General features: G+C 44.1%; 1 non-coding gene across 1 annotated transcript; it reads left to right on the top strand.

The window, feature by feature from the left end:
* The first annotated feature begins 4,793 nt into the window (after positions 1–4,793).
* On the top strand, positions 4,794–4,931 carry LOC119924724. The gene has a single exon (XR_005449420.1). It is a non-coding gene; the product is annotated as a small nucleolar RNA SNORA7 (small nucleolar RNA).
* The last annotated feature ends 8,243 nt before the right edge of the window (positions 4,932–13,174 follow it).

Here is a 13,174-nt window from a genome sequence, read left to right as displayed (position 1 = left end):
CAGCACTGTACTAAGTGTTTGGAAGAGTACAATACAACTGATCTGGTAAACACCTTCCCTGCCTAAAAAGAGCTTATAGCCCAGAGAGGGAGACAGATAAAAAAATAAATTGCAGATCTGGATATAGGTGCGATGGGGCTGAGGGTTGGGTGAATATCAAGTGCTTAGAGTGTATGGATTCATTCAATCATATTTATTAAGCACTTACCGTGTGCAGGAAACTGTGCTAAGTGCTTGGGAAAGTACAATGCGACAATGGAGAGTGGGCAATCCCTGCCCACAACCAGCTCACAATCTAGAGGATCCAAATGAATAGGTGACGCAGAAGGGAGAGGGAGTAGAAGAAATGAGGGTTTAATTAGGGAAGGCCTCTCTGACACCAGTCTGCTATGTGACCTTGGGCAAGTCACTTCCCTTCTCTGCCTCAATTACCTCATCTAGAAAATGGGGATTGAAACTGTTAGCGCCACTTAGGACAGAGACTGCGTCCAACTTGATTTGCTTGTGTATATGTTTGTACATATTTATTACTCTATTTTACTTGTACATATCTATTCTATTTATTTTATTTTGTTAGTATGTTTGGTTTTGTTCTCTGTCTCCCCCTTTTAGACTGTGAGCCCACTGTTGGGCAGGGACTGTCTCTATATGTTGCCAATTTGTACTTCCCAAGCACTTAGTACAGTGCTCTGCACACAGTAAGTGCTCAATAAATACGATTGATGATGATGATGATGATGATCCACCCAGTAAATGGTAAACCATTTGCTAAAAATGCTCCCAAGCATTTAGTACAGTGCTCTGCACAATTCAGGTGCTCAATCAACACCATCGATTGATCGATTAATTGAATGCTTTATTAATTGATTTAATGAATGAAGAACTGACAGGGACACTGTGAAATCACCCAGGGACAGGGGAGGCCTAATTGTTTGAGGATCTCTTTGATGTGTGATTACAGTCAATCTGTGACTCTGGGCATTTGATATTCACCCCAACCTCAACTCTCCAGCAATTATGTACATATCTTTAAATTCATTCAATCATTCATTCAATGGTATTTATTGAGCACTTACTGGGTGCACAGCACTGTACTAAGCACTTAAACTCTGTATTCTAAATTATTTATATTCACTTCTGTCTCCTGCTATATACTTTAAGCTCCTTGTGGGCAGGGAACACGACTGCTAACTCTGTTGTATTGTACTTGCCCAAGTGCTTAGTGCAGTGCTGTGCACATAGTAAGTGCTCAATAAAGCCCATTGATTGATTGGTAGATTGAGGGGGGCAGTTGTCATCTTGCTTGCCAGGAAGCGGACAAGGATAGAGTGCCCAGTGCTTAGAACAGTGCTCCAGCACTTAGAACAGTGCTTGGCACATAGTAAGCGCTTAACAAATACCATCATTATTATTACTTGATTAGGAAAGTGACTGTTCTTCTTTAATACACTCCAAAGCAGGTAAAATCAATGTTCATATTATTTTCCCTCCCATTTAACATATTCTCTATCTCTTTTCTTTCTTTTTCTCTCTTGGATTAAGCCTTCTCACCCATTTGGCATTGCTTAGTACCATGAAACAAAAGTGCTTTACTCAAACTGGGGGAATGAGAGCGAATTAATAACTAATCGCTTTCATCATACCAATCAATCAATCAATCGTATTTATTGAGCGCTTACTGTGTGCAGAGCACTGTACTAAGCGCTTGGGAAGTACAAGTTGGCAACATATAGAGACAGTCCCTACCCAACAGTGGGCTCACAGTCTAGAAAGGGGAGACAGAGAACAAAACCAAACATATCAACAAAATAAAATAAATAGAATAGATATGTACAAGTAAAATAAATAAATAAATGAATAGAGTAATAAATATGTTCAAACATATATACATATATACAGGTGCTGTGGCGAAGGGAAGGAGGTAAGATGGGGGGATGGAGAGGGGGATGAGGGGGAGAGGAAGGAGGGGACTCAGTCTGGGAAGGCCTCCTGGAGGAGGTGAGCTCTCAGTAGGGCCTTGAAGGGAAGAAGAGAGCTAGCTTGGCGGATGGGCAGAGGGAGGGCATTCCAGGCCAGGGGGATGATGTGGGCCTGGGGTTGACGGAGGGACAGGTGAGAACGAGGCATGGTGAGGAGATTAGTGGCAGAGGAGCCGAGGGTGCGGGCTGGGCTGTAGAAGGAGAGAAGGGAGGTGAGGTAGGAGGGGGCGAGGTGATGGAGAGCCTTGAAGCCGATAGTTCTGTAAACTAAAGAGACAGGCATATTAAAAAAAATTACACCTTCTTGAGTTTCCAAAGCTTGGTTGATGAAGGAAAGGCAGGGATGGACACCCACTGTGTCAGAATAACAAGACGGCAGACATTTTAAAAACAGAAAATAGTGTACACCATATTTCTAGTATGACTCCATCATGCGTTGGAGATCAGGGGCACATGAGGGGTACAATAACAAAGCAGTTACCCTCCATCCCCACACCTGTCTCCCCTTCCCCTTGCCCTGAATGAAATACCATGGAGAAAACCATATAGATTTAATTAATTAATTAATTCATTCATTCATTCAATTGTATTGATCGAGTGCTTACTGTGTGAAAAGCACTGCACTAAGTGCTTGGAAAGTACAATTAGAGAGATTTCACAGAACCATTCATATTTTCCTATTTTCCCTGAAGCTTTCTTAAAGAGTGGGAGAAATTTATTTTCCTTTCCAAACGACTGAAGACACCTAAAGACTAAAATTTTTATTTTCTGCTTGTAATGGATGCATTTATGATAGGCCTATTTTTGGATTTGTCAAGAAAAGACACGTGAGTCTACAATTTATTGTTCAATCTCTCCAAGTGGGTACACAGTTCGCAGTTCATGTGAAAGGAAAATGCATAAGAAATTTGTTATGTGGGCTTAGGTATCTGTCATATTAAGAGTCAATCAGTGGTATTTATTGAGCACTTATTGGGTGCAGAGCACTGTATTGAATGTGGCAGGAAAGGGATTTAATTCAGGAGAAATCTCTGGCCTCTTGGTTCAGACTCAACAGGACATGGGCTGTAAGACACTTTCCCTGCTAGAATCACCCCTCTCCTTGGGTCAGTCTGTCATCAGAAGGTTGGCAAAATCCACACTCATAATTTCTCTCTTCAATCCAGAATACAGACTCGTGAAGGGTACATAAATGTTCATGGAAACGACAATGGGAAACTTTTTCATCTCTCACTTTTCGGCTTGCTTTCACAATATTCAAATAGATTTGGCTTTTGTAACTTTCACTAATTAAACCTTCTAAAACAGATGGAATTACAGAAATTACAGGGTTTAAAATATCATCTTAATTGGTTTACGATCTATGTGACACTACAGTGCCATTCAGACTGTATAATGTATATGGATTGCACAGACGAGATACCACGCCAATTAATTTTCTTAAACTGTTAATTTTTTTTAATGTTTCCTTCATTACATAATCCCTTTCCCATTAGCTATTCTCAAAGTGTGCCTGGCCAACTCCAGCTTTGATGACACAGACTGGAGCCTTCAACCGAACTGGAAAGTTCTCCTGGTTTCCTAGGATATATTTTTCACCTACTAAAACCAGGGATAGTACCTGTAACTTCATTTGAACCAGAGATGTCAGTCAATCAGTAGTATTTCTTGAGTGATTACTGTGTGCAGAGCACTGTACTAAGTGCTTGGGTGAATACAAAGCAACAGAGTTAGTAAATACATTTCCTTCCCACAACGAGCTTACAGTCTAGAGGGGCCATGATAGTCAACCTTTTTCCATGGTACAGTCAAATTTACCTGAGTATCTACTGCACTGTCATAGCCAGGATGGAGCTGGTTATCAATCAATCAATCAATTGTATTTATTGAATGCTTACTGTTTGCACAGTGCTGCACTAAGGGCTTGGGAGAGTACAATATAGCAATGTGAAAGACACATTCCCTGCCCAGAATGAGCTTACAGTCTAGAGAAGCAGCATGGCTTAGTGGAAAGAGCATGGGCTTGGGAGTCAGAGGTCATGGGTTCTAATTCCGGCTCTGCCATTTGTCAGCTGTGTGACTTTGGGCAAGTCACTTACATCTCTGTGCCTCAGTTACCTCATCTGTAAAATGGGGATTAAGACTGTGAGTCCCACGTGGGACAACTTGATTACCTCAAGTGCTTTGAAAGTGGTTTGGACATAGTAAGTGCTTAACAAATAGCATTACTGTTATTATTGTTATTGTTGTTGTTATTGTTATGCCCTCCCTCTGCCCATCCGCCAAGCTAGCTCTCTTCCTCCCTTCAAGGCCCTACTGAGAGCTCACCTCCTCCAGGAGGCCTTCCCAGACTGAGTCCCTTCCTTCTTCTCCCCCCGTCCCCCTCTCCATCCCCCCCATCTTGCCTCCTTCCCTTCCCCACAGCACCTGTATATATGTATAGATGTTTGTACATATTTATTACTGTATTTATTTATTTATTTATTTATTTATTTTACTTGTACATATCTATTCTATTTATTTTATTTTGTTAGTATGTTTGGTTCTGTTCTCTGTCTCCCCCTTTTAGACTGTGAGCCCACTGTTGGGTAGGGACTGTCTCTATATGTTGCCAATTTGTACTTCCCAAGCGCTTAGTACAGTGCTCTGCACACAGTAAGTGCTCAATAAATACGATTGATTGATTGATTATTAATATTATTATTAGCAGGTCATTAAAAGCTTCTGTATTTCTCAGCCATTGGCAACCCCTTATGGAGGAGGCAGAGAGGAAGGTTGATCCGGGGTCCTTTGGGGAGAGGTAAGAGAGAAGTTAACCTCCCAGTGTCGCACCTGGAGAGTTTCCAGTACTCTACCAGTCTTGATGACAGGAGGGAGAATCACGCAGAGGCCTACCCACTCCATTCCTAGCTTGGTCAGTGGCTAGTGAGTGGAAGGCAATCTGCTACAAGTCCAAACTCACCCGTGCTGGGCAGCAGCAGCATGGGACAGAGTCGAGGGCAGAGATTCAGGTTTACTGTCAGGAAGGAGGCAACGGTAAACTGCTTCTGGATTTTGACCAAGAAAACTCTGTGGATCCACTACCAGAATGATTGCAGTTGGAGGTGGGGCGTTCTGGGAGAGATGTGTCCGTGGTGTCGCTATGTGTCAGAAACGACTCAACAGCGTAAGACAACAACAACAACAAGAAAGATGTGTGGGGAGACACCCAGAGTCAGGGAGATTCTGTGGGGAGAGTCCAGCAAAGTAGGGGAGAGGGGTCTTCCACCATTTTAATTCCTCTAGACTGTAAGTTCCTTGAGAAATCAGTGGTATTTATTGAGTGCTCACTGTGTTTAGGGCACTGTCCCAAGCGCTTGGGAAGCTTCGTTATAACAGGGTTGGTAGACACATTCCCTGCCCACACTGAGCTTATATTGCAGTCCCCCAAGATCTTTACCATCCTTGTGTTTTATTCTAAGATTGTGGGCCAGGGATCATGTCTAACTCTCACTTGTGTATTTTTTCCCCAGTGCTTAGTACAGAGCTCTACACACAGTAGTTGTTTAATAAATACTATTGCTATTACTACTACTACTCCTACTACTATGTTGCCAACTTGTACTTCCCAAGCGCTTAGTACAATGCTCTGCACACAGTAAAGTGCTCAATAAATATGATTGAATGAATGAATGAACTTAGTACACAGAGTAAATGGTCAATAGATACCACTGATTGATTACTTGATCTTAGCATGGTTCAACGCAAAGCTTCCTCGCTAGTGTCTGACAGTTTCCTTTCTGAGTGGAACCTTGAGAAGATTCTGGCTTTGGAGGCCTTTAGGCTCCCACCTCAAAGGTCTCCACTGCATGTTCCAGAAAAGCAAACAAACTGTGCTTGATAAGCACTTAATATGTTCCAAGCACTGTCCTAGCACTGGGGTACACACAAGTTAATCAGGTTGGACACAGTCCCTGTCCCATATGGGGCTCTCACTCATCTCCCCATTTTACAGATGAGGTAACAGAGACCCAAAGAAGTTAAGAAGTGAAGTGACTTGCCCGAGATCACACAGCAGGCAGGTGTGGGATTAGAACCCAGGGCCTTCTGACTCCCAGGCCCATATTCTATCTGCTAGGCCAAGCTGCTTCAGGCTGTTCCTGAGTGTGGAGGAAAACCAAACTTTGTCCTGCTCCTCTGCTCGGCATGGCTGGCAAAACCATGACTGTTCCTTTAAAGTAGCTCTTTTGGCCATTCTGATGTGATTTTAAACTCACTATTCCCTGCAGTTGCCATAGTAACGGGTTTGGACCCTCCTGGGTGACAGTAAAGTATCACGATACCCGTTCCCGCATACATTTTATGTGTACCGAAGAGTGGCTCTGGCTCGGGGAAAGGGGAGGCCGGGAGCACCCTGCCTTTCCGAGCAGGTGACTGCTTCTCTCTGGTTACACGCTACATCTGAGAGGTCATCCCTCGACGGCTAACGCCTCCCAACCCATACCCCGTTGCCCGCAAATAGCACCTCCTTCCCACCCCTGTCCCTGGGACACAGCGCAGAAACCGTCGATATCGAGGAAATATTTAATTGAAATGCATTTCCAACAATGCCTACAGAGCTGGCTCTAGGCATCTTGGTAGGGTCAATTAGAAGAACCCATCTACTCTTCCCCGAACTTTAAGATTAAAGGACTAAAAAAAGGGGAAAAGTGGACAAAAAGTAACGTTAAATAGCATGAAGCATGACTAATGGCACAAGCATGTTAAAATCATTGGGAAAATGTCCTTGGAAGACAAATGAATTTTCAGCAGAATAATTAACTTAATTAACAAATTTGCATGCATATTCATCAGGCTATTGAAGTCTTTCCAGCACAGCTTGATGAGCATTGGTGTAATAATTGTCTCATTTACATTCTGCAATCTACTACAATTTAGGGCGTGCAAAAACAACGCCCCCCTTCCCTCTGACTTTCCTCAGGACCCTGATCCTCTTTGATAGCCTAAGACCCCGAAGAAGTCTTCATCCTAGGGTCCTCAGCTCTGTTCTTCCCAGTCACCCTCGGGCCTGGCTTCTTGGGGTCTCCCCACCGGCCCCTCCCCCATTGCCTTCCCCTCTTCTCTGTTTTTTTTTTTTTCCTCTGGCTCAGGTTCTGTGTTTTGCCTCTGCTCTCTCTCCTGGGTAAATCTTGGCACCAGTTCTGACTTCAAATCTCCTGGGCCGGCAGGCTGCCTCATGTAAAAATTGCCATTCTCCTCTATCTCTGCAGGGCAATCTTTAAACGCAGTAAGGTGTGACGCATCAGCCTGCCAGGTTGGCAAGTCAGTGCCCACGGATACCAACACACGGGAATCTGGAGGGCTCTCTCTGACAGACAGTCAGTACTGGGAACAAAAGGAATGAAAAAAAAAAACCCTCCAATGTAGTTTTACATATTGTCGGCATATGGTCACCAGACCAGCAGAAATCTATTTAATTACCAATTGCATGCATCATGGAGAAGCACCCTGAAAATAAAAAAGAAAACCAAAAACTGTGTACACAGCAAAACTCTCCTACTTTAACTTTTCACCTCAGATTTTCAATAAAAAAAACAGAGGAGATAAAGAATTTATGGATTGGATTTGCCCCCCAGCCTTGTTACTGAGGACCTGAGAAGGTGGATATTTTCCCATTGTAACTTCCCAGGGGAATGAAAATGTTTGAAATGCACTGGCTCTGCCAGCGCCATCATGGAACTCATTTTTATATCGGGTTCTTTGCAGGAGAAATAGAAAAGTAAGACCACCCTCAGATCAGCTGTGTGGTCTTATTTGAATGATGGAAGAGCAGCATGGCGTAGTGGCACGGGCCTGGGAGTCAGAAGGTCATGGGTTCTAATCCTGACTCTGCCACTTCTCTGCTGTGTGACCCCGGGCAAGTCACATCACTTTTCTGGGCCTCAGTTACCTCATCCATAAAAATGGAGGTTGGGAGTGTGAGCCCCAGCATGGAACAGGAAGTGGGTCCAACCTGACTTGCTCGCATCTACCCCAGTGCTTAGAACAGTGCCTGCACATAGTAAGTGCTTAACAAATGCTGTAATTATTATTATTATGATCCTGCTTTGGGTGATTCTAACCAGTAAAGCATCATATCAGTACTGGAGAAGAAGCCTTGTAGACTATTTCTTTCCCAGATGTCTAGTGTTCTTCCCAATGAAGTGACACCACACAGCAATCTCATACCCTTCAAACTTTCCATCAGGGTCAGAGACCCCAGACAGTTCTGCTAGATTGTAAATTCCTTGAGTGCAGGGATCATGTCATTTTCTCTACTGTAAATAGTTATGATGAAAATAAAAATTATTTAAAATAATAATGATTGTGATATTTGTTAAGCTCTTCCTATGTGTCAAGCACTGTACTAAGACAGGGGAACATACAAGTTAATCAGGTCAGATGCAGTCCCTGTCCCACATGGGGCTTGCAAGTCTAAGTAGGAGGGAGAACATTTATTGAATCTCCATTTGCAGATGAGGAAACTGAGGCTCAGAGAAATGAAGTGACTTGCTCAAGGTGTATGGAAGACAGGTCTCCTGAGGGCTTAGTAAAGGCCTCTGCACAGAGTAAGTGCTCAATTAATACCATTGCTTGATGGATTGATTGACTTTTCACCTCCTATTGAAGTTTTGGATGGTCTTCCCCCTTCCGCTCTTGGAACCTCCTTTGAAAAGCATCATGGGAATGCTTTTCCCATGTCCAATGCTTTTCACATGTCCAAGACTGAACTCCTTGTCTTCCCTCCCAAACCCTGCCCTCTCCCTGACTTTCCCATCATTGTTGACGGCACTACCATCCTTCCCGTCTCACAAGCCCGCAACCGTGGTGTCATCCTCGACTCTGCCCTCTCATTCACCCCTCACATCCAAGCCGTCACCAAAACCTGCCAGTCTCAGCTCGGCAACATTGCCAAGATCCGCCCTTTCCTCTCCATCCAAACCGCTACCCTGCTCGTTGAAGCTTTCATCCTATCCCATCTGGACTACTGCATCAGCCTTCTCTTTTATCTCCCATCCTTGTGTCTCTCCCCACTTCAATCCATACTTCATGCTGCTGCCCGGATTGTCTTTGTCCAGAAACGCTCTGGGCATGTTACTCCCCTCCTCAAAAATCTCCAGTGGCTACCAATCAATCTGCGCATCAGGCAGAAACTCCTCACCCTTGGCTTCAAGGCTCTCCATCACCTCGCTCCCTCCAACCTCACCTCCCTTCTCTCCTTCTACAGCCCAGGCCGCACCCTCCGCTCCTCTGCTGCTAATCTCCTCACCATGCCTCGTTCTCGCCTGTCCCACCGTCGACCTCTGGCCCACGTCATCCCCCTAGCCTGGAATGCCTTCCCTCTGCCCATCCGCCAAGCTAACTCTCTTCCTCCCTTCAAGGCCCTACTGAGAGCTCACCTCCTCCAGAAGGTCTTCCCAGACTGAGCCCCCTCCTTCCTCTCCCCATCGTCCCACTCTCCATCCCTCCTGTCTTACCTCCTTCCCTTCCCCACAGCACCTGTATATATGTATATATGTTTGTACATATTTATTACTCTATTTATTTATGTATTTATTTTACTTGTACATATCTATTCTATTTTATTTTGTTAATATGTTTGGTTTTGTTCTCTGTCTCCCCCTTCTAGACTGTGAGCCCACTGTTGGGTAGGGACTGTCTCTATATGTTGCCAACTTGTACTTCCCAAGTGCCTAGTACAGTGCTCTGCACACAGTAAGCGCTCAATAAATACAACTGATTGATTGATGGGAATCGGCATCATCAGCGTTGACTGACTGTCCTCTGTTGGCAGAGAGCTCTGTCCTACAATGTGGAGAAACTAGGAGTCATGGAAAATTGCTTTCTCGTATGTCTGGCTGAAACCTCGCCATGAGCATGCGAAAACTTTTTCTTCCAATATTACATCATGTTCTGTTTGGATAGGTGCACCATGTTGGAAGACTTAGCATTCTATCTGAGTGAACTGAATGCCTGCTTTTTGCTGAGTATAGAATTACTACTACTACTATTATTACTATTCTTTTAGTCATTCAATCTTATTTATTGATCATTTACTGTGTACACAGCATTGTATTAAGTGCTTGGGAGAATACAATAGAACAATAAACAGAATCATTCCCTGCCTACAGCGAGCTTAAAATAATGATAATGGTAGTATTTATTAAGTGCTTCCTATGTGCCAAGCACTCTTCTAAGCTCTGGGGTAGATACAAGGTAATCAGGTTGTCCCAAGTGGGGCTCACAGTCTTAATCCCCATTTTACAGATGATTTAACTGAGGCAGAGAGAAGTTAAGCTACTTGCCCAAAGTCACACAGCTGACAAGTGGTGGAGCCGGGATTAGAACCCATGACCTCTGACTCCCAAGCCTCTGCTCTTTCCACTGTCATACTGCTTCCCATAAAATCTACTACTACTACTACTTACTAGTACCACACTACGACTACTACTACTACTACTACTACTACTACTACTACTACTACCAGTAGTAGTAATAATAATAATAATAATGACAATAATTATGGTATTTGTAAAGTGTTGTACTAAGCACTGAGTTAGATACAAGATCATCAGGTCCCACATGAGACTCACAGTCCAAGCAGGAGAACAGGTATTCAATCCCCATTTTGCATACGAGAGAACAGAAGCACAGAAAAGTTAAAGGACATGTCCAAGGTCACACAGCAGGTACGGGGTGAATCAGAATTAGAACCCAGGTCCTCTGACTCCCAGGCCTGTGCTCTTTCTACTAAGCAACACTGTTTCTCATATAAATATATATTGTGTACTGACTGCATTTCTCAGGAGCCTACTTTGTGCAGATCACTGTACTAGGCCCCTACCATGTCTAGAACAGTGTACTACTATACACCCACTTCGTGCAGAATACTTTACTGGACTTCTACTAAGGGTTGAGCAGTGTACTCTACATTTACTGTGTGCAGAATACTGTACTAGGCACCTGTTTTGCATTGAACACTCTTCTAGATACCTAGTTTGTGCAGAGCAAAATGCTATGTGTACAGAAGTGCACTATACATTACTGTGTGCAGAGCACTGTATTAATCATCTGTTGTGTACTGAGCACTCTCTGAGGAACCTACTATATGCAGAGCAGTGTACTGAGTGCCTAGTATAGGCAGAGCCCTTGAGAGGGTCCCTTCTGTTTGGAAAACACTGCTTTAACAGTGGCAAATACTGTGGAAGTCTAGTCACTTCTAGACTGTGAGCCCGTTGTGGGCAGGGATTGTCTCTGTTGCTGAATTGTACTTTCCAAGTGCTTAGTACAGTGCTCTGCACACAGTAAGCACTCAATAAATATGATTGAATGAATGAATGAATGGTCAGAGCATGACATTGACATGGGTTCTAATCCTGGCTCTTCCACCTGTCTGCTCTGTGACCTTAGGTAAGTCACTTCACTTCTCTGTGCCTCAGTTACCTCATCTTTAAAATGGGGAAAAAGACTGTGAGTCCTATATGAGGCAGAGACTGTGTCCATCCCGATTTGCTTGTATCCACTCCAGCGCTTGGTACAGTTCCTGGCCCTTAGTAAGTGCTTAACAAATGCCATGATTATTATTAATATTATTATATGGACAGTGAATGAAATTAGATCAAAGATGCACTAAATACTTCTACTTCAGTTTGGGAAAAGTCACTTTCGAGTTGATGGATGATTTAGCTTCTGCTCTTGCAAATTCCTCTCCTCCAATTCTTTCTTTGACCTTCTCCAGTCTGGCTTCTGTCCCCTTCACTCCACAGAAACCACCCTCCCAAAGGTCACCAATGAGTTCCTTCTTGCGAAATCCAACAGCCTCTTCTCCATCCTAAGCTGCCTTAGACATTGTTGGCTACCTCCTCCTGGAAACATTATCCAACCTTAGCTTCTCTGGTTCTCCTCCTATCTCTCTGGCCGCTCATTCTCAGTGTCCTTCGTGGGCTCCTCCTATGCCTCCCACCCTCTACCTGTGGGGGTCCCTCAAGGTTCATTTCTGGGTCCCCTTCTATTCTCCATCTACACGCCCTTCATTGGAGAACTCATTCGCTCCCATGACTACCATCTCAATGTGGATGATACCCAAATCTCCATCTCCAGCCCTGTTCTCCCTCCTTCTCTGCTGTCTCACATTTCCTCTCGCCTTCAGGACATCTCTACTTGGATGTCCTCCTGTCACCTCAAACTTAACATGTCCAAAACAGAACTCCTTATCTTCCCACCCAAACCCTGTCCTCTGACTTTCCCATCACTGTAGCTATCACCACAATTCTTCTTGGCTCACAAGCCTGTAATCCTGGCATTATGCTTGACACCTTTCTCTCATTCAACCCATATATTGAATCCATCACTAAATTCTGTCAGTCCCACCTTCACAACATCACTAAAATCCACCTTTTCCTCTCCATCCAAAGTGCTGCCATGTTAATACAATCACTCATCCTATCATGCTTGGATTTCTGCATCAGCCTCCTTGATGACATCCCAGCTTCCTGTCTCTCCTCACTCCAGTCCATACTTCACTCTGCTGCCCGGATCATTTTTCTACAAAAACATTCAGGACATCTCTCCCCACTCCTCAGAAAACTCCAGTGGTAGCCCATCTGCCTCTGCGTCAAACAAAAACTCCTCACCATTGGCTTCAAACCACTCAGTCCCCTTGCCCCCTCCTACCTCTCCTCACTACTCTCCTACCACAACCCAGCCCACCCACTTTGCTTCTCTAATGCTAAAAAAATGTAAAAAATGGGGATTAAGAGTGTGAGCCCAATGTGGGTCAGGGACTGTGTCCAACCTGTTTAATTTCTATCTACTCCAGCACTTTGAACAGTGCTTGGCGCATAGCAAGTCCTTAACAAGTACTATAATTATTAATTATCATTAACCTTCTCACTGTGCTTCAATCTTGTCTATCTCTCCGCCGACCCCTCACTGACGTCCCTCCTCTCGTCTGGAATGTCCTCCTTCCTCAATTCTGACAGACAATGACTCTCCCCCCATTGTACTTTCCAAGTGCTTAGTACAGTGCTCTTCACAAGGTAAGCGCTCAATAAATATGACTGAATGTAGCACATCTCCTCCAACAGACCTTCCCTGACTAAACTCCCCTTTCCCTTTCTCCTACTCCCTTCTGTGTCACCCTGATCTGCTCCCTTTATTCATTGCCCCCCACCCAA

The sequence above is a fragment of the Tachyglossus aculeatus genome, chromosome 2 (genome assembly GCF_015852505.1).
Source record: "Tachyglossus aculeatus isolate mTacAcu1 chromosome 2, mTacAcu1.pri, whole genome shotgun sequence".
Taxonomy (NCBI): Eukaryota; Metazoa; Chordata; class Mammalia; order Monotremata; family Tachyglossidae; genus Tachyglossus; species Tachyglossus aculeatus.
This window is presented reverse-complemented; position numbering and strand designations above follow the sequence as displayed.